This window comes from Sphaerodactylus townsendi, linkage group LG07 (assembly GCF_021028975.2).
Source record: "Sphaerodactylus townsendi isolate TG3544 linkage group LG07, MPM_Stown_v2.3, whole genome shotgun sequence".
NCBI lineage: Eukaryota > Metazoa > Chordata > Lepidosauria > Squamata > Sphaerodactylidae > Sphaerodactylus > Sphaerodactylus townsendi.
This window is the reverse complement of record NC_059431.1, coordinates 59,070,945-59,098,674: the sequence shown is the minus strand read 5'-3', so window position 1 is coordinate 59,098,674 and position 27,730 is coordinate 59,070,945.

The following is a 27,730-nucleotide window of genomic DNA, read 5'->3' as shown; positions in this document are numbered from 1 at the left end:
TATCTGTATTGTCATTGTTGATTTGTTTAATTATGTTCAAAATCAGAAATAAACCTTAAATGTTATGTAAAAAAAATCTTGGTATTTCATATCAGGGCTTTGTTAATATTAAAGGTTTTTTTGTTCATGATAATGGAATGTAAAATTATCTTCCAATAAAGGACTGTTTAAATCTAATCTGTCAACATTACTAACTGATTTAAATTACAATGCCAGACATTTATTTTCATTTGGTATATTACATAAGTCTTCAAATGCTATGTAACATCAGAGTTTTTATATCTTCAGGATTTCTAAGGACACCTAGGTTTTGACAGACAGCTATCCTCCCACACCATCACCTACACAATACTCAAGAATGAATTCTCTCTCTCGTTATCAGGCAGCGGTGTGCAGTGTTGAAGTTGCATTTGGTATCAGGAAGGAAGACCTGTCAGTCTGAAAACCTGATTCCACTACCTCCAGAAATGTTACTCTTCTCAAGAGAGTTGCTCATAAATATGCTGCTCTCCAGCAGGTTTAATTAAAATACTGAAATCTGTTGTTAGAAACATTAATGCAGAGATCTTTCTAAAACTACCACACCAATTATCTGCTGATTTTCTTTTTTCCCAGTACAGTATCCCTGTTGGAATGAGCGATTTCTGCATGCCTGGACACTGGGGGGTGCTGTGGGTCTCACTCTAACTATGTTGTTGCCCCTCTTGCCTGCCCTCCTTGCCTGGGCCAGGAGACCGCCCACCAACTTACTTTCTTCTCCATGCTGCAGTCATATTTCTCCTGTCCTTTGTCCTGAGCGCATGGACAATGGCTCTCTGCCTCTGGACCTTTTTCATGGAAGCAACTCTCACTTCTACACATGTGATGGTGCATTAGAGGGCCCACTTGTCCTAGGGAAAGTAATTCCTCAGATTAGGGTTTCTTTCTATCTACCTCTTACCTAAAACAAAGCTGTGAACTGAAGATACTTGCATAAATGTAAGTTTTTTCCTTTTACATTTATTTCTTGGGAAGTTTCTATAATTGCACTCATACACAGGACTGGGCTGATCTATAATTAACTAAATCCAACAATCCATAGTAGTACTCACATGGCGGATGAGAGCTCATAAACTATGCTCACTCTTAAGGGTACACTCTTTTGATAGAGCACAGTTCAATAGAGAAGGTGGTTATAGCTTATTAGTAACTATGTAGCTCCAGGGTAAAAAGTGGGTGGGGCAAGCCAGGGTTCCTGCCCTGGGCTAGTGGCCTGACTGTCACCCCCCCCACTGCTGCTGTCCTCATCACTGTTGCAGCTGAAGATTAGCAGCTGATGCCTTTAGCTTTGTACCAGGGGAGTGGCTGAAAAGAAATTGGGGGCGGAAACAAGCCCAAAGAATGGACACCTGTTCCCTAGTCTTGTTCCCAACCCCAGTCTTTTCCTGGTCCCATGTTCTCCGGCATGAAGTTAAACATAATTAAATATAATTAAACTTAAAGGAAATTGATTTTTTTTTAATTTGGTGGTGGCGGTGGAGGCAGGGAAAGGGAAAGGAGAGAAATATGGGCTAATCCCCCCCCCGATGTTGCCAGAGAGTAAAAAGCTAACTGCAGTTGCTTTAAGTGGGTTCTGGTCACCTCAAAATCTCTGCACATAAAGTTTAGGATTTTCAGCCTGAGTATGCTTCTTGATTCCTGGTTATGATTCCTTGCTCTACCATTTGGACCTTGAGAAGAACGTTCTTGATTCCTTCCAATATGGTTCACTGACACTCTGGAACTCTGGAACTTAAGTGCCAGAAATGCTGCCTTACTGATACTCTGGATCAGGGGTCCCCAAAATTTTTAAACAGGGGGCCAGTTCACTGTCCCTCAGACTGTTGGAGGGCCGGACTAAAAAAAAAACTATGAACAAATTCCTATGCACAAATTATTGTAAAATGTTTGATTTCACCTTTCAGCCTTTCTGTCATGGTCTATTTTTAGAACAGTGACCAAAGTATGTCAAGTACAGGGTGGGCTCCAAATATTGTTGGGGAGGCTGTGGAATACCTTCCCCTGTAAAAAAAAAGAGCAGAACTTTCCCAATGAAGCATTCCATCTAACCCAGGATCAGGTATCTTCCTGGGTTCTTTCCTCCCTAGCAGCCAGCGAACGATTCGCCAGCCTGGCTGATGCCAATGGGAGTGAGGTGAAACAGAAAACCTGAGAGCAACACATGGAGTAGCAGAGAGGGAAGGGCGGAGCAGGCGTTGCCACATGTAAGGTTTCCAACTCTGGGTCAGAAAATTCATGGAGATTTGGGGGTGCCATCATGTAATTGCAATCAACAGCCGTTGGGGCCGGTTCCTCCTCTCCCTCGAGCCCCCTCTGCACATGAATGGAGCCGTTGCTGCCATGCCTGGCGGGCCGGATAAATGCCTTCAGGGGGCCACATTTGGCCCCCGGGCCGTAGTTTGGGGACCCCTGAGTCTGGATAGAGTGGCTTTTTGAAGCTAAAGGATTACAACTGGTATGATAACATCTTGCTTCTTTAATTTTAAATTTAGTTTCTTGAACCAGTGCTATTTCACTGTGTAGCTAGTCCCTTTCTGGCATAGGTTTTATTATTTTAATCCTAACTGCCTTTTTTTTCTTTGTTACATTTTGCAAAATTTTAAAACATTACTTTAATCACCTTTTGTGGTGTTTTGTCTTCAGGTGACTTAGATCTAATTCTAGTTCATGACCCTTATGGCTACACCTACCAGGTTAATTGTTTAGTGAAACTCATGCTGCAGGTCACTTACCTTGCAAAGGTGACTTTCTTCATTATAAGTCTAGGAAGATTGGACGCTTGCCCCTTGGCTTCTGGCAGTTTGGATAGAAAAAAGTGCTGGTGACAGCTACCACTAATGCTGGGGTTTATGGATTCAGACCAAAGGATTTTGCAAGTTTGCGTTTTGTTGACCCACATCCAAAATCCCTTCAACGAGGGTGTTTTGACAGTAGCATACCTCAGGTCTCAAAGCTGTTTGATTTATCCATATATTGATGATTGGTTGGTCACTGCCACAACCTGCAGACTCTTCAGGCTCAGGTCTTTCAAATGGTTTTATGTGTCATATGACTTAAAATGCTTTCAAAATGTTTTATTACTTGCCCCTCAACATTGGAAACACAGCACAGAGCCAGGAAGAAAAGGAGGGAGGGAGGGAGGGAAAGGACAGGGACAAATTTCAAGTCATGTTTTTCACAGTAGTTGCACGCATTGAATTTTAATACTGACAATATAAGGCACTTGCTAACACGAACTCACAGTCTTTACAAAATAACTTATCTTGTAATACTCAAAACAAAATACAAAGATTTCTGCAATGCCAACAGCACATCGTGCTGGACTTGGGGCCTGCAAACAGGGTTCCCAACAGCAGACCCATTCAAATTAGAGGCAGGAAAAGTGGCATTTCATGGCTCAGTGCTTAAATGCCTCATTACAACCTGTGCTGGATCTAGACAAAAATCCATGCAGTCCAGCACACACATTCCTACAACAAGCCAGGTGATGCTTTCTAAAAGCCAACTAGCAAGTGGCTGGTAGCTGTGATGATGTTCCAGACTGCCTTAGCACCCTCCATGGATCACAGAATCCTAGAGTTGAAAGAGACCACCAGGGCCATCCCGTTCAATCCCTTGGGCTAGCCTGAGCCATCTATGGTCTGGAGTCTGGACCAACAAGATTGCACAGAAAATGTGTGTGAGTCCTCCTTACTACTTACTGCTTACTTCTTTAAAAAAGCCTTTTTAAAAGGACTACCTTATCATCAAAAACAGGCATCTTAATCACTACACCCAGACACTATGTCCATGATGACACTCTTGGAACATGAAAACATTTTTTGCTAAATTGTGAATATTGGTATAAAAATATCCTTCACTCACATTTTCATGGAGCTTTGTAACAACTTAAGGCAAGGCTTGAGTGTCCAAAGCTCAGGCACAGGAGTGTGATAAAGGCAGTAATATTGTTCTATAAATTGTTAAAAATGAAAAAAGGCAATGGAGATGCCTTTGGCAAAGAATTCACAGAATACCTCACACTGGGTCCTACTATGAATTGCGACGTGCAAGGACGGGGGGGGGGGATGAGATCTGAAAGAAAGAGGAAAGGAAAGAGAGGGTGGAAGAAGAAGAAGAAGAAGAAGAAGAAGAAGAAGAAGAAGAAGAAGAAGAAGAAGAAGAAGAAGAAGAAGAGGGGAAAGAAGAAGAAGGGGGGAAAGAAGAAGAAGAAGAAGGGGGGAAAGAAGGACAGAGAGAGAGGAAGGAAGGAAGGAAGGAAGGAAGGAAGGAAGGAAGGAAGGAAGGAAGGAAGGAAGGAAGGAAGGAAGGAAGGAAGGAAGGAAGGAAGGAAGGAAGGAAGGAAGGAAGGAAGGAAGAGAACTTTCTGCCAATATCCCTCCACTTGGATGCAACGCCCCCCCCCCCACTAAGGCAGAGTTTGAAATGCTTAACACCGGCCCCTCTCCCAAGCCCGCACTCAAGCCCTAGGAGGGGGCACTCACTTTGTACCAACTCAAGGGCCTGAAGTTCCCCTTCGCCTCCCTGCCCAGCTCTCAATCAGCCCGGCAGCCAGCAGCACCTGCTCATTAGTCAGCCTGTGCAGCACCTCCAGGCTCCAGGTGCAGCCGGCCTGCGCTGCTTCCTTCCCACTCGTGCTCAGCCTCTGCTCCAGCGCCTGTGCACACTGCAACCCCTCTGCCTCAGTCCTCGGGCAGCAGTATAAGGGCCAAGGCCTGCCCATGTGGCGCGCACACATCGCACCCAGCTCAGGCCCAGGCCCAGGCTAGAAGTGTAGGGGGCAATTTTCCGTCCCCCCCACATGACAGAATGGTGGCCACCTAGTGCATTTGTCCCCAGATGTCCGTGTGGAAGCTCCGCCTCTGCTTGTTCTCCATCATGAGGCGCACAAGTTATGCCTTACAGCCTGGCTACTGAATCCGCCCCTGTAACTGTTGTGCACTGAGCTGTCTTCTGTACAGGCACACATTCCTTACCTCTTGTCCTGCTGTGAATTCTCCTTCATAATAGTATAATTGTCTGTTCAGCTTGCAGCAGCTCAAGAGAACTCAGAGAAGTGGGAATATCTCCTTCAAAGCACATAACCATTTGAGAGACAAAACAGCTGCAAATATGCTCCAGATGGGAGGGGATCCCCCTGAGCTTTCTAGAATACCAAAGAAAAGCAGACCTGCACCCAGTGTGTGCTTGCACAGATAACCACTCAATGAACAGAAGTTATCAATGTGCAACACTGTTTATTTTCACAAACAAAGCTTAAAGTTCCACTTGCACGAACGTAACATTTAGATTGGTCAGAAAGCTCATTGCATTACAGAGGCATTTTCTTATTTCTTTTCCATAGGAACTATTGTCAGATGCTAATGATAATGGAGTAAGTGATCTCTGTGAATGTCAGTTGACATTTCATTTAAACTTATTGCCCTTCAGGTACACAGGCAAGAATGAGCTCCATTTTGCAGTTTGTCATTTCTTTCCTTTCTGCTCTTCCTTCAATTGCATGCAAAAATGAAGTTGCTATGATTTTCTCATTAACTTAGAAAATGTATTACATTAGGTGTGACAGTAGAATACTCAGCAAATAGATTCATGGATAAGAGACTCCTGTTAGTACTCCAGTTTATTGCTCTGCCACCTTTCTATTGAAGAAATATTTCCGTACATATTATCTCGTTTTATCTTTCTCTAACATGGCAATTACCTCCTACATTCAGGCTTCACTGCAGGAAGCTTTTAGTGCTCTGCCTATATGGACACATTCATCCCATCTCACAAGCACCATGGAGTTTAAGTTAAACTATCCTCTTTGGAAGCAACAGCTTGAATCAAAGCAGCACTGTTATTTACTTGCTCCTATAGAGTCCTTTTTAGCTAGTATTCCAATAATCCTGCTTTAAAATACTTTGCCCCCATTTTTTCTAAAGCATCTTACTGTTAACAGCCTTGCCCAGGTCTTGTAAACTGAGAGCTGTGGCTTCCTTGACTGAGTCAAACTATCTAAGGCTGGGTCTTCCTGTTTTCCTGCTGCCTTCTCTTTTCCTAGCATTACTATTTTTTTTCCTAGTAAGTCTTTTCTTCATATAATGTGACCAAAGTATGGTAGCCTCAGTTTAGTCATTTTAGCTTCTAGGGAGATTTTACACATGATTTGATCTAGAGCCCACTTTTTGTTTGTTTGTTTGTTTGTTTGTTTGTTTGTTTGTTTGTTTGTTTGTTTGTTTGTTTGTTTGTTTGTTTGTTTGTTTGTTTGTTTGTGGGCCACAGTATATATGACTTTTTCTTCCAACACCACATTTCAAAGGAATCTACTTTCTTCCTATCAGCTTCCTTCATTGTCCAACTTTCACACCAATATATAGTAACGAGTAATGCTATATTAATTTATTAATTTACATTTTTATCCTGCCCTATCCCAAAGTGCTCATTCTTACCATTAAAGGACTTTTCTAGCTCCTCCATGACTTCCCTGCTCACTCTCTGGACGTTTCTGCATGGTGGCAGAAGCAGCTGTCCGCCGGCATAATTAATGCTGGTGGAGGCCTGAGACCGTTTGCACAGTCTCATGCAGGCAGCACCAAAGCTGCTGTGCACCGCAGTGGAGCCACCTCTGGTCTGCGTCTTTTGTTTACTTTGTCTTCCCTCCAAGGCTCCAGAGGGAGGAAGTGACACACCCACGCTGCCCTCTGACAAACGGGCATTGGAGGGCAGCACGGGCATGTCCTTTTTCCCTCTGGAGCTTCGAAGGGAGGACAAGTAAACTGAAAGCTGCACCCTCATGCTGGTGCACTTTGCACAGCGCTGGCAGGAAGATGCTGCTTTCCAAAAAACATGCTTATGGAGCATGTTTCAAAAGCAGTGTTTTCACACCATTGGGGGGAGTTGAGCACGGTGCTGCTGCGCTGCAGCAGTGGCAGCTGTGCGAACAGCACCCCAGGGACGGTGTTTTTACCGTCCCCAGGGTGCTGTTTTGGGGCTTTGCAGAAACGGACTCTGTCTCCTTATGATTTTTTGGTTTCAGTCTCTCCTTTGGTAGATTATGGACCCAAGGAATAGAAAGACTTGAAAATCAACCTTAAAGTTCCGTGATTCCCCAGTAGTCATTACTTTTCTTCTTCTTGATATTCAGCTGTAATCCTGCTTTGGCATTTTCTGCTTTAACTTTAACCAGTAACCATTCAAGTTTTCACTATTTTCTGTCATTAATGTGGTATCATCTGCATCTTTCACATTGTTAATGTTCCTCCTCCCCAGTTCCATTCTTCTGTTATCTAAATCTTATCCAGCTTTCTGAATGTTATGTCCTGCATTCAGACTGAACAGACAGGGAGGTAAAATGCAATCTTGTATGAGCCCTTGTTCCCATTGGAAACTTTCCTGTTTCTTTATATTCTGTCTTAACAGTGATCTCTTGTCCAGAGTGCAGATTGTGCATCAAAACCAACAGATGTAGTGGCATTCCCATTTCTTTTAAAACCAACCATAGTTTTTCATGATCCATGCAGCCAAAAGCTTTGCTTTTGCTGATTTTCTTTTGAAATTATCTTGTATGCTCCAATAACCAATGTAAATTTGTGATATGATCTCTAGTGTCTCCCCTTTTCTGAGTCCACCTTGAACATCTGACATTTCTCATACCACATATAGTAACAATCTTTGTTGTAAGATTTTGAGCATTACTTTATTTGTGTGAAAAATTAATGTGATGATCTGATAGTTTTGCAGTCTTTGACTTCTCCTTTTTTGGAATTAGAATTCAAATTGAGCATTTCCACTCTATAGGCCATTGTTTCATTTTCCATATGTGTTGGTATAATCTTGTTAAGATTTTGATGGATTCCATTTCTGTGGCTGGGAATAACTTTATTGATGTTCCATCTGCTCCTGGTGATTTGTTTTACTCAATTGTTCTCAGTGCAGCTTTCACTTTCTAAAATTGCAAGTTCTTCTTCAAAAGATTATACTGGGAATGAACCTGTCATCCTTTCATCTCTTCTGTGTAGTTCCTCAGGGTATTGTTCCAATTTTTTTTTTATTTTTTCCTGTTCAGCTAATTGTTTTGGTGTTGATTGTTCAGCATGCATGCTTTAATTTTATTTATTTAGTGAGCTTATACCCCATCCTATACAAAGATCTGAGGGCAGCTTACAAAATTAAAAACAATAAAATCATATAAAACAATAATTAAAACACAATAAAACAAACTTCTAAAATATTACCCACCTACCGTCCCCCACAATAGACCAGCAGTTTCCAGAGGGGCATCAAGACAATCAAAGGCCAAAGACCTGTGTGAGTCATAGAATCATAGAGTTGGAAGAGACCACAAGGACCATCAAGTCCAATCCCTGAAATGCAGGGACATATAATGAAAGCACTCCTGACAAATGGCTATCCAGCCTCTCTTTAAAAACCTCCAAAGAAGGAGACTCCACCACACTCTGAGGTAGTGCATTCCACTGTTGAACAGCCAGAGGTGGTGCGAGGGGAAACTGTGCCCAGAGTGAGCGTGCGTCACCCGCCCCCACCCCACACAAGAACAACCCTGCCACACCCCCTTGACAGCCCAGTCACACCTCCGCTGCTCCATCCAGGGTGTCGCTCCTCCCACCTCATGGGTGCTATGCCACTGCAAACAGTCCTTACTGTCAGGAAGTTTTTCCTGATGTTTAGGTGGAATCTCTTTTCCTTTGCCTTGAGCCCATTACTCCTTGTCCTAGTCTCTGGAGCAGCAGAAAACAAGCTTGCTCTCTCTCCAACATGATGTCCCTTCAAATATCTAAACATGACTATCATGTCACCTCTTAACCTTCTCTTCACCAAACTAAACATAACCAGCTCCCTAAATATGTCCACATTGGGAATGGATTCCAGACCTTTTACCATTTTGGCTGCCCTCCTCTGGACACGTTCCAGCTTGTTAATATCCTTCTTTAATTGTGGTGCCCAGAACTGTACACAATATTCCAGGTGAGACCTAACCAATGCAGAATAGAGAGATACAGTTACATCCCTTGATCTAGACCAGTGGTGGTGAACCTGTGGCCAATTGGCCATGCTGGCAGAGGCTGCTGGGAATTGTAGTTCATGAACATCTGGAGTGCCATAGGTTCACCACCACGGCTCTAGACACTATACTCCTATTGATAAAGCCCAGAATCACATTTGCTTTCTTGGCCGCCACATCACTCTGCTGACTCATGTTCAGTTTGTGATCTACTAAGACTCCCAGATTCCTTTTGCATGTAGTGTTGTCAAGCCAGGTGTCACTCATCCTATATCTGTGCATTTCATTTTTTCTGCCTACGTGTAGTATCTTACATTTATCTCTGTTGAAATTCATTTTGTTTGTTTTGGCACAGCTCTCTAATCTGTCCAGGTCATTTTGAATTCTGACTCTGTCCTCTGGAGTATTAGCTACCTCTCCTATTTTGCCACCTGGCGAATTTCCATGGCAGGCTTTTCTCAAGTCATGGAGAAAATCCTCCCATGTACTACCAGCCATGGAGAAAATCCTCCCATGTACTACCTCCCCCCACACCACCAGGAAAGCCCCTCTGCTTGACCTTAATGCTCAGGCAGGTTCATATGGGTGCAGGTGTTCCTTCAGATAGGTGGGACCCAAGCCATTTAGAGCTTTAAATATCAACATCAAGACCTTGAGTTGAGCCCAGTAGCAAATAGGAATCCAATGCGGATCTTTCAAGACTGGCGTTATATGTCCTTGGTCAGGTTGCCCGGTCAGCAGTCTGGCTGCTGCATTCTGCATCAGCTGTAACTTCTGGACAGTCTTCAAAGGGAACCCAGGTACAGTACACTGTAGCTGTCAAGGTGGGAGGTTACCAGGGGGAAAAGCACTATGGCCAAGTCCCCTCTGTTCAAATACAGGCAAAACTGGCTGAGTCCAAGAGCACCCCCCAGATCATGCACACAGTCCTTTAGGGGCAACAATTTCCCACTTAGCATCAGGTGCCCTATATGAACTCGGGGTTCAGCTACCCACAGGACTTTTGTCTTAAATATTCCTTTGATTTCTTGGGTCTTGTGGAAGAGATCTCTTGTTCTGTTTTCTTGTTCTTTTCAGTTTTTTCTTGTTCTTTTCAGTATAATAACATGGGTTATTATAATAGACTTCCAGGTGTATCAAGAAGATTAAAAGTAGCTACAGAAGGAAACAGTGAAGAGGAAAATATGAGGAGAAACCCCGAAAGCTGACCTAGAGCTTCTTCCTGCCTGCATTCCTACTAGCGTCTGACCAGAATGGTGCCACTCAGCCCTACTTGGCAAGCAAAGTGGAATGGACAATCTGGAAGCAGACTTTGTCTGGGCTTGTACACAGTGCAGCACACCACTTTGCTGGCACAGGCATTTAATTCTTGCAGATTTCCCCCCTTTCTCTTTTCCCTTTCTCCCTTTCATAGTTCTTTCTTTCCCTTCTCTGTTTTAGTAAAGGAAGTCTTTGATGTTCTATCTCTTACTGGAAGATAAAAAGCAATAATGGCAACAGAGTTATAGTATGTTTGTGTCCCTTAGGATTTCTGTTAAGTAAAGGCAGCCCAATCCAGAGGGCAAGGCACTTCAGTGCTGCTGAAAAGGGTTTCAGGTGGTTCAGGAAGGCCCCAAAACAAAACAAAACAAACTTCAGCATCCCAAAAGAAAACAATTTTTAAAAAAGAGCTTACACCACACTTTCTGGTGGCCTATGTCTGTGGCCATGGGGGAAGGTGTTCCCAAGTTTAAAGCCTTGTGGAAGCTGACTAAAGTTGGCTCCACCACTGGGAATGCCCCTAGCCTTCCCCTGGTTGTGCCGGCATTCTCTGTTATGGTGATAAAGTGCTGGCAACACAGACAGATGAATCCAACTACAAATACTGTCACGATAACCTTGGTTATCAAAATTAGGTTGTAGTCAAAAAACCTTTATAAAAAATTTAATATGTGTAATACACTGTACTGAAGATGAATTGCAACTGAGAACCATGCACAGGAAAATAACACCTTAAATATATGTATATACAATACTTAATTGGGGAACAAGTACCCTGCAATGCACTTGTTTCAATTAGTCATGAAACCTCTTGCAAATTTGAAGTAAGAACTGCAATACTGCAATCTAGGTAGTTCTTTGGAAACTAATAAGTGCTTCTATATATTTTCTGAATTTATGTAGTTAGCAGCTCTAGGAGTTTCACTTTAACTCCAACAGTTTGACTTTAATAATGCCTAGGGAAAAAATATCATAATTTACCTGGAGATGAATTTCCAACAAATGTAGTAACTCCTTTATAAAGTATTTAAGAGTTACTTACTTGTGTCTTAATTTAATATATTTGAAACAAGTGTATTGAAAAGGCCTGAAGAAAGTGTTGCAGTGCTTGATCATAAATTACCAGCAGTTGATAAGAGATAATAGCACAACACAAAGAAAGCAAACAATAATGCTTAATTTGGCAGAACTAAAAAAACCCAGATTGATTGCTGAAAAGAAAAACAAATTAGAGTTCTTAAATATTAAGACTACAATTAATAAAGACATTATTCATAGGAATGATGATAATTGAATTAGATACTTAAGCATTTAGACAACAGATTTAGAAGGTCTTAGTAAAATTTAAAATTTAAGAGGAATTGGTGAAAAGGTGGAGGAAAAAACCCTACAACTGTTTCTAGAAGAGTTTTCTGTGAGGTCTTAGGCTCAGATTTCTCTAGTAAGAGTTAGATACTTTGGTAACTGAAATGAATTTAAAAGAAAGGTGGAGCCCCCATCTCCTATTAGCTCCCATTGGAAACAATGGGGGATGGGGGCACTCCCTTTGGGAGTCCATAAATTTGGACTCCCTAAACCAAACCCCACAAAACCTGGGTGATATCATCAGGAGAGTCTCCCAAAAAATCCCTGAATTTTTGGTGCTGCTAGCCTAAAAACTGTGCCCCCTGCAGGCCAAAAAAACCCTGAAAATACCAGAAAAACCCCACAAACAAACCTGCATTTTTGGTGCCTGCCACAAAGGGGCACCCTGGGCAACTGCCCACCTTGCCTATAGGCAGAAACACCACTGCCCAACACCCCAGATAATCCTGACACAAGTTCAGCTCTGAAACATACACATTTGCTTGATTATATCAGGGCTACACAAGAAGTGTCACCATTCATGAAGTCACAGGGACAAATACAAAAACTTTGTCCCCTTACTGAAAGGAAGGTGAAATATCCGAAACTTCCAATTCAGTAAACAATTGAATGAGTTGATGCCAAAGTGGAACTGAATTGGCCTAATCTGGCAAGTAGCTGATCCAGTTTCTGTGATACATTACAAAACAAAAACATAAAATACAAAAAAAGAGAAAACAACCAAATAATGACTTCCTGCTATCTCATTATTGAATTCTAATCCATTCTAGGTTCATGAATCTAATTAAAATGAAACGATTTATCAGTTACACACTTTATCAGTTCTAATGTTCTATTACAGTCTGCTGTTTTCTTTTAAATCTCAAGTCTTGTAATTATTTCTCTTATACCATATTTTTTCAATCGGTAGTCCGTAAAAGGTTTCCAGTTTTCTACAGGCGTCTCTATATTACTGTCCTTTAATAAGGTTGTTAATTTTGCTATTTCTGAATATTCTGTGATCTTCTGTATCCAATTTTGACAAACATTTACTCCTTGATGCAGTTGGAGTGGCAGTTTACAGTACAATTATGAACAGATTTACGCCCTAAGTGGGCTTGGAGGGGTGTGACATTGCTTAGGATTGTACTATAAGCAGACATTCCAGCTGCATGAAGAAGAAAATATTTTCAAATCTAATTAAATCTGTGCCATCTTCAAATAGCAAACTGTTGTATCATCTTAAATCTATTCATAAAAATTGACAACTGCAAATCAAAAAGAAGAAAAGAAAGAAAAGAAAAGAACCAGGACTGACAGCAAGAAAAACTATGAGAAGATGTAATGAGTTACCATGCAGGGAGCTGAGTCATGGTCAAAAATTTAAAGCCCTGTCATTCCTATAGCATTCTTGGCATAGTAGAAAAAATTATTCACAGCACAGTGAGAGGAAACATCACTGCCAAGTACATACACTTTCTTCTAAAAACTGGGATTAGTGCCAAGAGCATAACTGTGTTATTCGGGGGGGGGGGGAGAGATGAGGGAGCTCAGAAAAGACACTGTTTGGTTACGTCATTTTCTTAATTGGCAGTAGATGCTTTTTGAAATTGAGATCCTGACCCTTAGGAAGCTGACGCTAATGCTTTCATTTCAATAAATTTAAGATAGAAAGTTCACTGTCATGTTTTTTGTGAAATCGAAAGATAGTCAGGTATTAATAAATATAACTCATCTTTCTGATGGATGAATGCCCCAGTAGCTTCTACAAAAATAATGGAGGTAATCAGTGCCACTATTTAATGGGAAGCATCTTGAAACCCTATAAAATATCTGAAAAAGAAAATTACTTCTAGAAGAAATTTCTTGTTTAATTGAATTCAACTATACCAGGCTGAACAAAATGCACTACTCTTGAACTGTATAATGTAAAAGCCCCATTATTCCTGTGCAGAACCAAATTACTAATGTAAGACATTTTGTTAATGGGGGACAGTGATTCAGAATTTCTTTCCTAACATAACTGCTAGACATTCAGTGTTCCTGCATATAGAAAGCACATAAATGGAGGTTAAAGAGGCTGATTATTTTTAATTTGTGGTAAAACTATCAGCCTACATAGTACAGAGGTTAACAGCGTGGACTCTAATCTGGAGAACCAGGTTATGTTCCCCAATCTTCCACATAAAACCTGATGGGTAATATTGAGCCAACCACAGTTCTCTCAGAACTCTCCCAGCCTGCAGGGAGTCAGGCAATGACAAGCCACCTCTGAACATCTCTTGCCTTGAAAACTCTATGGGATTGCCATACGTCAGCTGTGACTTGCATAAATACACAAACTATCAGATCACATAAAGGTGAAATAAATTATTAATAATAATGGAGCAATTAGAAGTAAAAGAACGATAAAGTGCAAATAAAGTTTTAGAGAGAAAAAACAATAGAATACATAACAATACAAGAAACTTATAAGCAAATAATTGGGAGTTAGTTCAAAATGTGAAATTCCCCCTTTTTACAATGACTGTGATTTAGAGTCCCCAGGACATAATACTGTAGTGACAGTAGTGGAAGCCATAATGGGCAGAATTCCCAAGTGTGGGCACTATGCTCCTTTGGTTTCCTTGTCTTTCTCATCCCCCTTGCACTAATTTCCTGAAAATAAAGTCCTTGAGTCTTTTCTAGTTCATCTTATAGCATTGCCTGTTCAGGATAGGTAATGCTCTGACCCCAGCTCCCTTCCTACCACTGCTCAGAATGGCAAAAAGGAGAAAAATAAAATAAAAATGGCCATTGGGTTGACAGCATGACACCACTTTTGGAAAAACCCAGAAGAGATGTTACACTTCTCTAGGAATCACTGGAAACTCTACAATAAAACCATATATTTTCTGGCAATTATTTGAGAGAACTGTAGTAATATCCAGGAAAAACCAAGAAGTCACTTCTTTCTAGGAATCACCAGGCAGTTTATGGTTTTATCATAGAGTTTCAGATGATTTCAGGTGATTCCTAGAAAGGTCACCATCACTGACAGATGGCCCTCCCATGTCCCTCTCCTTTCCTAAAGTTGCTAGTCTCAGCCAGGCAATCCTATTCATCTAAGAGTTTGTGGGAACAGCAACATAAATAACCCCATTAATTTATGAAGCCATTCTGACACAATTTATTTCCATATTCCTCTGAGAAGGTATAATTTATTATCAAAATTTTCAGTTATAAGATAATTCATTCAATTGTCGGGTTTTGATGTTTTTTCCCAACAGATGTTATTCTCATACACTCAGCACAGTCCCCTAAATAGTTCAGCCTGCAGCCATCTTTGACATTCTGATACAGGATAGTGAACACAATCTCAACAGGTTGTGCTATTAGAGGTGGAGCCAATGGCAAAACTTCACTGAATGAGGTTATGCATAATTCTAATAGTAGATCTTCAAAATTTTAACCAGAATCTGTTTGATCAGATGGCTTTTGAAATCAACATATTATTAAAATATCTTGTTACATACATACAAAAAAGCCTATATACTGAGCTAAAAAACCCTCGTTGGTAGTATTTGTCTTAATTTTGCAGACATCTAATGCAATGAAGCAAAAAGGAAAAGAGGGAACTGTTTCTTTTTTAGTTATCCATTTACATGAGACTTTCTCTCATAAGTTCAGCCATTTTTACCCTTAATTGTTACTTGTGTAACAATGACAATTTGTACCAGTGGCTGAGCGCCAAGGGGACAGGGGTGAGTGTCGTGCACTGGGTGCATGCCTGGGGGTGAGTGTCGCGCACTGGATGCATGCCCCCCAGCCCCTCTCCTTTTTCCCCGCACACCGCAGCCCCCCTGCGGCGCCCCCCTGTGGCACACAGCCCCGCCCCCTTCCCACACTTACCTATGTTCCTTTTCTTTTTCAAGTACTTTTTGAGGCTGAAAAAAGCGGCATCTTCACAGTTCAGGGGGAAAAAATGCCTGACGAACTATACTTCCCAGGAGACCTTGGGGCTCACAAGGTCTCCTGGGAAGTATAGTTCGTCAGGCATTTTTTTCCCTGAACTGTGAAGATGCTGCTTTTTTCAGCCTCAAAAAGTACTAGAAATAGAAAAGGAATGTAGGTAAGTGTGGGAAGGGGGTGGGGGGTGGGGGCGCTGCGGGGGGCAGGGGGTGCCACGGGGGACCACAGGGGGCAGAAAAACACAATGCACACCAGGCACAGTTCGACCCAGCTACGCCTCTGATTTGTGCTGAAGTGATGGGGAAAGCTCCTTGCCCATGTGCACAGAAAGACAGAAATTCTAGCTAGATTTTGATAGGAACATACATTATTTTTAAAAGAGAGCAAAATTTGACAAAGTAATGTTATCACCAACTTCCGCCGGAATGATAGGATGACATTAAAACTGGGAAGCTCTGATGACTTCAATAGAAGTTCCAGTAGGTTGATTAAGCATTTTATTTGCAGCATTTAAATAGAGTCAAGTATTCTCTGGGGTTTTAAAATATCACCTTGCTGTTTGCAGAAGTAAAATTCTTTACATAAAACCTCTGTCAGTGTAACCCCCATGCCCAGAATGGATTGGCCCAGAATGGGTTGACCCAGTAAGGGGGTGGAGACTCAGAGCAGCAGAAAGGCTGAAAGAGCTCTTTGCAGAAGACAAGGCTACCAAACTCGGACCTTGATTTCTATAAGCCCTTAACACCTTGTTAAGGTAATTGCAATATTGTTGGGAACTACTGGGAAGGTAGTTGTTTGTTTTTGCTATGTTGTAAATGTTGGAGTTTATTGTTTCAGGGTTTCTTTTGTGGTTGTAATGGGTGAGAGTTCTCCTGAAGACCTTCATCATGTTGCAACCTGTTCATCAAGCCCTTGGAGTCTTCAGGAGCCAGCCAACTTGCAAAGAAGAATTTGGACTTGGCAATATCAGTAGACTGTAAATAGAAGGACTTGAAATGCAACCTGAACAGGACCTTGAATTGTAACGTTAAATGTTGATGTTTTAAAAGTGTAAATTGTAAAGAAAAGTAAACCATTTTGTTGTTTAAAAATTGTTGTTGCAACTCATTCCAAGTACTGCCCCACAGAACCCACAAGCTGAGGTTACATCAGCATTAGCCCATGATAATAAAAACTCAAAAAAGCTCCACTTGTCCCCACTTACTTTCTAAAAATACTTGGTGGCACCAGGAAAATTGCCAGTGGGTACCATATTGAGGTCATGTGGGGCTTTTCCTCCCAGGTTCCATCCCTGGGGCTTTGTGCCCACCTGTCTTCCCCTTCCTGGGTGCTGTTATTCCCATTCTTGGCCCCGGCTTCCAGGGGCCCTACACTCTTTAGTAGTTTTAGCCACAGGGTTACAGACTAGGGAGTAGTCCCCTTTTCCCCTCTAAGGCTGTGGCCATCCACTGATGCCTTGTGCTTCTTCACTCCCTCCCTTTCCCGATATTGCACTAACAGACCTGCCTCCCTTCCAGCTGTCCCTACCTCTGTCCTGGCTATTCCCACTCTGTCTGTCTTCCATCTTGTTCTCCACTCCATCTCTCTTCCTGCCTCCTTCCTCACTCTCTCCAACTTCCAGCCTCCTTCCACTACTTTCTCCGAGCAGGGGCGGGGTGTCGTTTCCGAGTGGTGCCTCCACCTGCCCAGCAGCGTCCTGCCTGGCTGAGGCCACTGCCGCCTGCTGGCGGTCCCACAGCCCCTGAACTGGAGGAGCCGGGGAAGCCACCCGGTCAAGTCCAGGGAGGGGCCTCCTGGCCACCCCCGGACAGGTCTCTTGTAGTAGATAATCTGGATAGTGTTTAGATTTTTACATTCCACTCCCTCCCCCAATGCAGATTACAATATCATTCTCCCAGATTGTCTTGGCAACAACAACAACCCTGTGAAGAGAGTTAAGCTAAGACTGAGTGACAGGCCCAAGGAGACCCAGGCAATTTCCGTGGCAAAATGGGAATTTGCATCTGGTTCTGTTAGTTTGACTGTCTATACAACACTGGCTGTCCATGAACAATAGCTGCTGTGCCTACAGTTCCCAACCTCAAGAAGTTGTTCCCAACCTCAAGAAGTTGTGGCTTCTTTGGTGTGAATTTATCACATAATTACAAAGTCAAATGTAACCTGAATCCAGAAGATTCAATTATCACGGATTGAAAAACTGATTAAAAAAAACTGGAATCAAGGATAACAACATGCCTATGTTTGTTTGGTTTTTTTCAGTTTAGTTTAGTCATAGATCTGGCCACATGGGCCCTTTCCTCACAAGCCCCTGAAAATGTTTTGCAAATGTGTTGAAAATGTTTTCAAAACCCCCTATTTGTCTGCACTCCCTCCCTCGAAAATGCTTTCTGGCCATCTACTTCTTAGATTCATAGCTGTGAAACTTCAAAGCCTCATACTGCAATTCTGTCGGGATAGTATTTACATAACTACTTAGACACGACCCCCCCCCCATTAAAAAAACTGATGCTTGGTGCTTGGTGTAAGCCCAGAAAATGGTGCCAATGAAAATGGTGTCTGAAAACATTTGTGTTGTGCAGAAAGGGCTGTTGAGAATTAAATATATTGATATAGTTTATTTTAAGTCACCTCATTTTATGACGCTACTGTCATAGAACCTTTTGTGTTTAATGACCTTTCATATGATGAAACTTTGAGTGTTTTTGTATTACAATGTACTGTTAGAACTGTACTGTAGGTCACTGAAGATTGAGGTTATGATCCTAAAGATGCTGACTTAGTAGAAAGACTTTGTAATAATTAGCAGTTGATTTTCAAATACAACCCCTCCCCCCCAAAAAAACCAATTGAACTTAATTACTTCTGCCCACACACAGACCTCCCTGAGGTCATATTATGCTTCATGCCATACAATTTTGGCATTAATAAGATGTTTGAGTTGAGAATTCCCATGTCTATATTGATGGCTACATATTTTAACTACACTTTTGAGAACTGTAACTGGAAAAAGCAGACCGTTTTCCTATACTTAAAGAACACATAGGGATAGGAATCATTTGTACAAAAATGACTGTCAGTTTAAAAAAATGGGACCATCTTCTAGGTTTCTCATATACAGCAATTATGTGGTATAGCATGCAAGGGAAGAGAGGGAGGGAGAGGAAAGGGACGGAGGGGGAGGCATGCAAGGGAAGAGAAGTGAGAGAGGGGAGAGAGTGAGGGGTGGCATGCAAGGGAGGGGAGGAAGGGGGCCCAGCATCTTGATATGACCCACCCACCCTAGCGGAGTGAAAGGGAAGGGAGGGAGGGGGAGGGGTGGCATGCAAGGGAAGAGAAGTGAGGGAGGGAAGAGAGTGAGGGGTGACATGCAAGGGATGGGAGGGAGGGGCCAGGCACCCTAGATATCCTGAATACTGCGGTTACAGTTAAGAAAACCAGGCACTCATTACTCAGGAGTAAGCTCGGTACAGCAACCGTGACATACTTTGAATGGCTGCGTCGCGCCCCTCAGAGGGTTTCCTCAGAAGCGACACCCAAACTTACTCCCAGGTAAAGGATCATGACCAGCCAGCCTAGATGTGTGGGAGAGGTGCCTTTCCATTCCCCCCCCCAAGGAATGCGGGCACACACATCACTGACATCGCACAGTATCAGGCTGCGTTTTTGCATGAGCACGTACTGCTGGCCTCTGCAATTGATTTGCTGCTACTGTTTCATTCCCATTTCACCACAATAAGCCACAGCAATGCGTGGCCGGGCCCCGCTAGTTTACAATAAAAATAGAACATAATGTCCTGTCATTGTTCTGCTGATAGACAAAACCCTTCCACTATTGGAAGGGGACCTTTGAATCTAATCCAATATACTCAAACAGTAACTAAACTTTAATTCACAATGTATTTAAAGAAACTGACTTTGAAACTCTAAAATGTACTTGGCCTTTCAAATAATTAAATGACAACCCAATGATGCCAGTTGGCCAAGTTTTCATATTACCTTCAATGACATGACTGCTTTAGTTTCTGTGATCTATCCCATGGCTAGAGCCAAGTGATATATTTTTTCAGTATGGTTGGTTATAATAGATAGTGTGGTTGTGAAATTTTTTACTGAAACTGGGTTTTCCATCTTGTTTTACTATATGGGGGGGCGGGGAAATCACATGTTACTTGGATTAGTGAGAATAACCAGTACAGCAACCTGAACTCTCAAGCGAATGTGTCACTCTGGCCTTCACAAGACAACATAAAGAAGATAGATTGGATAATAAATGATGACTCAGATTTTACAAATTCCTCCTGACTGGATGTGCATTGTTACCAGTACTACTCTTTGGAAGAACAGTAGAAGAAAAGTTTGGATTTATCCCCCCTTCTCCCCTGTAAGGAGACTCAAAGGGGCTTACAGACTCCTTTCCCTTCCTTTCCCCACAACAGACACTTTGGAGGTAGGTGGGGCTGAGAGAATTCTGAGAGAACTGTGACTAGCCCAAGGTCACCCAGCAGAAATGTAGGGGAAACAAATCTGATTCACCAGATAAGAGTCCACTACTTATGTGGAGTGGGGAATCAAACCCAGTTCTTAGAGTCCACCTGCTCTTAACCACTACACTACAATGGCTTTCAATCTCTGCCTATAGCCATAGGAAACTTTGTGTTAGAGTGTTGATGCATTTTGATTATGTTTTTTGGAATGTAAGTAAAAAAACCCTATGAAGATATGTCTAGGCTCAAAGAACCTTTATTTATTTATTTGATAATGCAAGTTGCAACTAGTTCTGCTTGTTTTAGCACACTGTGTTCTCTGTGATATGTGTAGGTGTCTGTTGAAACAGCAACAGGATGCACCAGAATACAAATAATGACTTTACTATGAATCAGATTTTCTCTTTTTCTGCAAGCTCTGATCAAATTACCAGCAGTATTGTAAATGTTAACTTTAATATTCATTTCCTTTGGTCCCTATTCCACTCATTTTAATCTGGTTTATGGATTCCAGGGTGAAATTACTGTTTGCTATTAGGACCTTAATACCCATTTATATTCTCAGCACTATTTATCACACACAAAAGAGTTATGTGGAACAATCACTCTTTTAAGAAACTCAGGAAGATTGAACAAAGCTGGGCTTCCAATAAGATTCACAAGAATTAGACTTTATCAACTAACCGCCCTGGTTATGATTTTGTTTGTGAAGATCTTCTGTGCAAATATGAAAGGAAGTGACAGTTGTCTTCCTTTAGAAATTAGGACATTTATGAACAATGTATTGCTTGGGCTTGTAGGAGCTGGAAGAGACAATTTCAAAACATTTGTTGAACAAAACAGACCCATTTTCTACCAGCTGTTTAAAATTAGGCATAAGTGAGTCACTAAAAAGTCAACTTCATTTTCTTTCAGCATGGTATATGAATAACAATGAGAGAGGCTGGAACTGAGTCAACACAGGCAGCTAGCATTCCTGAAACTAGATTGAACAAAGAATGTTTCAGGTTAAATTTTATGACTCATTAGGCATTATAGGTGTCAGGATAATCTGTGTGGGTTTCCTTTATACTTTTTCACATTTGTTAGACATGCCTGGCCCCTTTATTAAGTTCCACTAGATATTCCCAATGAGCTTAGATATTTATCATCACAGGTTTTTATTACTGTTCTATGTAATTCATTTTGAAAACTGCAAACTGAATAATACCCATATGTTTTGGCAGTTCCTTACTGCTTGAGGGAGTAAAACGATACAGTTGGATGATATGTATTTTCAAGATACTTGCATTGTTTCATTTCGTACGTTCCTCAGAGAGTCATGTGTCTAATGATATTAAACCTTAAGCCTATTGCTAAGCACTTCTAGACAGATATAATGTCCAAAAATGATCAGATAAAATTCTTAATGACATCCCAGCAAAAGGGACAATATGGTGACCCAGAAAATATGACCTGAAATTTTGTGTGATTTTAACACATTGACCCAATATGCCTTTTGTGTATATGTGTGCTGTCAAGTCACAGTTGAGTTATGGCAAGCCCATAGAGTTTTCAAGGCAAGATATGTTCAGAGGTGATTTGCCATTGCCTGCCTTCGTGTGGGCTGGGAGAGTTCTAAGAGAACTTGATTGGCCCAAGATCATCCAGCATGCTTCATGTGGAGGAATCAAACCTAGTTCTCCAGATTACAGTCTGCTGCTCTTAACTCACGCATATCCTTTGCTGAATTCCTGAAAATATTATATATGTAGTACAACAAAGATATCTGACAAGGTTGTAGGATTACACCAGTAAACTCTGCCTATACACTTATAACTAGGGTTGGTTACTCGGTTCGTCCGAACATGTGTTTCAGACCGAACCACAGGGGGTTGGATGCTTCTCAGATACTGCTTGTCCGAGTCAGAGCCATCCGACCCCACCCCCATCCGACCCCATGGGGTTCGGATAGACTGCTCAGCCGAGCGCAGCTCATCTGAGCCAAAAACCTCCCAGCACCCAGCAAGGACAGCAATCGCAGCTCGGCGGTGGCGGCAGCAGTGGGGGAAGGGGGGTAAAAAACCACCCACCAGGCAGCAGCGCTCCCACTCCCCCACCCCAAAAGAACAAGTACTAAAAAACCGGGGGGGGGGGAGCCAGGAACAAAAAAAGCCCTCCCACTGAAAAAAACCCTTTCCTCCATCCGGAGCTCCCTCTCCCCTTCCTTCCCAGAGCGCCGAAAAACCCAAACAAACAAAGTGCCCACCCTCCGCCCCAGCCGTGCTTCCCAAAGTGCCCACCCTCCACCCCAGCCATGCTTTCCCACCCCCCAAAAAACAAGCCCCCCAATACATGCCCCACTCACCCACAGTAGCTCTCATCGGCGCCTTGCTTCTGCTGCTGCTGGACTGGGTGGCTGGCTACCGGCTTCTGCTCCTGTGGCTGAAAAAGTGCTGCAAAAATAGTAACAAAACACAGAATCCCCATCAAAAAAGGTTAAAAAGGTGGCAAAGCAACATTTGCACTACACTTTTCAACAATAATAACTTTACTTTACTAACAATAACTTCAACTAATGAATTCCCCCTCCTTGGGAGTTTCTCTTTCCCCACTTTGTCCAAAGAATCTCCCTGAAGTTCAATGGATCCTCATAAATTCATATGATTTTTTCACTGGAATGAAATGAAACCACCATGAAACTACAGAACAACTCTTAGTATACAGGGAGCACCAAAACAATCATGCATCCCAAGCTCTGTGGCACCGCAGTGGCACAAAAACCTGTTTAAAAAGCATGGATCCTCAAGGATCCCAATGATTTTTTCACTTGGTCACCCCAAAATCACCATCACATCATTGCACAAGTCCTTAGGCACATGCCTGCACAAAACAATCACACACATCACACTTTGTGGCCTCACAGTGGCACAAAAACATGGTAAAAAAGCATGGATCCTCACGGATCCTGATGACTTTTTCACTTGGTCACCCCAAAATCACCACCACGTCATGCAACAAGTCCTTAGACACATGTCTGCACAAAACAATCACACATATCACACTTTGTGGCCCCACAGTGGCACAAAAATCTGTTTAAAAAGCAAGGATCCTCAAGGATCCTTTGGCCCCCCTCAACCAAACTGCACCAAACCTAGGGGGTATGATCATGAAAGTCTCCAGATGATGCCCTGAAATTTTGGTGTCACTAGCTTTAAAAATTTTGGTTTGTGTTTTTCATCCCCCTCCTTGACATGAAGCCTGCACCAAACTTGGGGGGTATCATTAGGACAGTCTAATTATGATGCCCTGAAATTTTGGTGCAGATAGGTCCAAAAATGCGCCCCCTGCAGGCCGAAATGCAAAAAACAGCAAAAAAATAAAAACGCACCCGAATTTCTCGGATGTTACCCCAAGTTCAGATGTAACCGAGCCTGGTAGGGTCGGAACTTGGGGGATCTGAGCCCCTGAATCCGAACTGCGCCCGATCCTGAACCGGGCCCGAATTTTTTTGCTATTTACCAACCCTACTTATAACTGTATGCTCCCTAGCTATTTGCAAATGAATTTGTGAAAATATTCAGATATTACACTAATGTGGACAGGTAATTTTCTATATATGCTCATAAAATCAATATGTGCTTATAAATAGTGTCCTGCTGTATGATTCATATATTAATACATTGGTACAAGATCAATTTCCCACTTTAATAAAGAAACCCTAGCAGAGGGAGGGGAAAGGGACTGAGTGAGGGTGCAAGGGAGAGGAGTGAGTGAGGGGTGGCATGCAAGGGAGGGGAGGGAATGGGAGGGGGCTTGGCATCTGGACATGGCCCACCCACCCTAACGGAGGGATGGAGATGGGGAGGGAGGGGTGGCATGCAAGGGAGGGGAGGAAATGGGAGGGGGCTTGGCATCTGGACATGACCCAACCACTCTAGTGGAGGGAGGGGAAGAGGAGGGAGTGAGGAAGATCTGAAGCAGATTTGAAGCTGTAGACTGTGTCTTCTGTTGGTTGCTTTGAAGAAAGTCCACTGTGTCCTGCTTCCTTTTTGTTCGCTCAGAAGCGGCTGCAACCCAGGCTATTTAAAAAGAATTGTGGATAGCACAATTCTTGAAAACCTCGGTGTGTGTGGGGGAACGTAGGGCAGACTCATGTTAGGAGCAGGATGCATGCAAAGTTCCCCCAAAATGGGTTTCATACCATCGTTTGCCCACATTTATCGGCCCATGCGGAAGGGGTCTTAGTGTCACATTTGATACATTACTTGCATGGCTCTTGAAAGCTCAAACATGTCTGCAGCCATCCCCAACTTAAAAGGGACAATGTAGTAATGCACTGCTGACCCAGCAGCACCGTGGTAGAACGTTGGGACGCCAACGGACCTACGGCCTTCTGGTCGCACCGCACCCCCACTCCTCATCCCCCTATGAGTCACGGGTCATGAACTGTCTGGCTCAGTCACCGGGCGCAGGGACAATGGTCTTGCCCCCAGGTGAGGATTAGGCTCAGACGCTTACGCCCTCAACACGTAGCCAGGTGAGATCATGCATCACATGATGATCTCCAGGTCTCCCGGTCTCCCGCTCATCTCCCTACCCACCTCCTTTACACGCCCACAATGAAACCCTAATAAAAGGTGCCAGAGACCAGCACAGGCAGAGTTGTCAGGATCACGAATCCTCCGCCTATTCGGATGACTACAAGCTGGTGCCGAACCCCGGGAATACTCGAACCTCCACCCTGCTCACCGTCGCCATACCGAAGTCCGCTGGATCGGCGCATCCAGGGACCACCGCTTCGCTTCGTCCTCTGGATCGGCGCATCTAGAGACACGCGTCCTAGGACACTCTCGTCCGACGGAACACTGGTGAGTATGGGAGCTTGCAAAAGCAGGGCTTATACAAGCACGCTGATCTAACTGAAAGTAGCGAAATGCGGCAGGGTCCCCGTAGAAGAGGAGGGAGCTGCTAAATTGGTTGAGGAGATTGAAGCTCAGTGTCCATGGTACCCAGAGGGGGGACATTGAATCTTAAGGACCGATGTCACTGCTACTGACGTGGAGACAATGTTATGTCGCCATCAGCCTGCAGACCTATGGCTCCTTTGCTGTAGGCCGCCCTCCTTTCGATCTTTCACCTTCAATTTCAACCCCGGAATTTTCTCTATCCACTAAATTGGACGCCTGTCCTCCTTCTGCCCCTTGCTCCTTTTGGTTTCAAAACTCGCGAGAACGTATTAGCCACGATCTGCAGAAGAAAGAACCCCTGACGGAAGACGATGCCGATATTCTTGCATTGTGCCCCGTCCATTTCACAGATACCGAGGGAGGGTGGCGCCATTCGGGCGGGTTGTCGAGTAAATCGCCCTTTAAACTATAACATCCTCACTGAGCTCCGCGTAGACGTAGGGAATCACTAGCCCCTACGTGAGAGGCATGCTGGAGGCTATCGCGAGGAACCACCTAATGGTTCCGGACGACTGGAAGACCACCTTTCGCATGCTCCTGAGCCCTGCACAATTTGTGATCTGGGAAAGCGAGTTCCGCCAGCAGTGCTTCAACAGGGGTAGCCACCTCGGCGCTCTACACCGGCCACAAGCAGCTTTACGGCTTCGATGCCTTCACCAACCCCAACGATCAGATTGTCCTGCCTGTGGCCACCCTTACGTCGCCTCTGAATGCGCCTACAAGGCGTTTTTGAAAGTCCCCAATACCGGACAGCCAACCCAAAGTTTTTCTAGCACCCGGCAGAAGCCTCAAGAGCCCTATGCTGAGTTTGTGAACAGGCTCCAGGAGGCCCTCAAGAGGCAGGTTGACAACGAGGAGGCCCAGGGCGAACTCTAAGCCTTGCCAAGGAGAACGCCGAGTGCCGCAGTTTATCACAGGCCTAGGAAGGAACCCCGAAGCTGGCCGACATGCTCAAAGCTTGCCAGGACGGGGGGGCCTACAACCCTGACGGAGGAGGGTCTCTCCCCAGAGGGCAACCAAGATCCGCACCTCAAACCCTTCCCCCGAGCTCCCATGAGATCTTCGCTACTCCAGCTCAGTATAGTGATCCTCTCCCAAGGAAGACCATGAGGGTGGTCTTGCCAAAAGCTTTGTTCATCATCCCAGGGGTCATCGACTCCATGCACCAGGGAGCCATCCACATCCAAGTATGGACAAACATCCCGCAGAAACTGCCAAGTTCACCTGAACACCCTGCCTCTATGCTCTCACTTGAGTCTAATCTAAGTTCAGCTAATCTAAATCTCGTTGCTCGCTCCCCACGTCTATACTTCCTGCTCTGCTAGCCCCTTCTATTTCCAAAGTCACCATGCCTCCGCCAGTGCCACAGAGTGGCACGATTTCAATCTCTGCAGAGTCCACAATCACTGAACTACAAGCAGCTGTGAGGATCAAATCAGATCTCGTAGCCTCTGAGCCTGTGCAAAGCCCTAAGCTCAAAGCTCCCAGTGGCAGCAAAATCGTCAATACCTCAGAGAGAGCAAGATCTCAAATCAGAGTTGCAATCCTCCTCATTACTTTATGCCTGTATGCCTATATATGCTCTTGTATGTCTTACCTTTCAAGAGACCCCTAAAATTTTCCCTTCATCAGAGGGATTTGTCCATTGCTTCTAAGCTATGCTCTTATGCTTCAATTAAAGTTTCTCTTCTTTTGATTATATGTGCCAATGCCTTGAAAGGTGTCACCCATTCTGCCTCAAGCCACCTCCATTTTAGTTTTAACCCTCAAAATTCTTCTTCAAGCCTTTTCTTGAGAACCTTTTCCTTTGTCTACCTGAGCCTACACTGCCACATTACAGGCAGTGGAGCCAGAATTATTTCCGTGCTCCCACATTCTCTGCTGAGTGCCCTCCCTGGCTAGTCACAGTGCCTGGGGCTCTCTCAGCCACATTCCACCTTACACAGCCTCCGCCAGGAAGGTAGGGAAGCAAGTTCAAACCCCTTACAGGAGGCAACTTCCAAACCCTCCTTCTACTGCACCCCTTGCATTCTCTCAAATGGGCTGGACTCACCACCTCAACACCCAGGGATTTTAAAAGGGTTTCAAGTTGCTCGTGTGATCAAAACTCAAGCCCAGGAACTGTTTTCTTTGCATCTTCTACATCTTTCCTATAGATGCTATATTACCATATGACTATAATTGTGAATTGTTTCTTTAAAACTCCACACCTTAGACGGTGATTGGGATCGCTTTTACAAACAAACATCCGATCTGATATGACCTTCCCTTCTCCTAAGCCTTCGGGCAATTCCCTGCCTTGTATCTCTTAACGCCTTGAATGTTGCAAGTGATCGTTGTCGGAATGGGCCAACTGCGCCTAACGAAAGCTTGGCCAAAACAAACGAAAGAAAGGGGAGTAGTTCCCCTATTGACCCAATCAAGGTCTCATCCAGCAGACCACATATCCAAAGTACTCTTTCTATTCTCTATCATCGTCTACTCAGGGCTCGAGCTTTCCATTGTCATCTATAAGAACTAACTCAGCCAGCACGAAAACCCCTGGTGGCCGCTTGTTTTTTTCTTCTATACAGGAGTCCAGCTCGCCATGCCAGGCCAGCCCCATCCCTGAGATGGAGCTGGGCCTCCCTGGAGGATCCGACCTCTGTTGAGAGCCCAGGGACCTCTGGAACCAGTACCCATTCTTCCACGGAGATCGC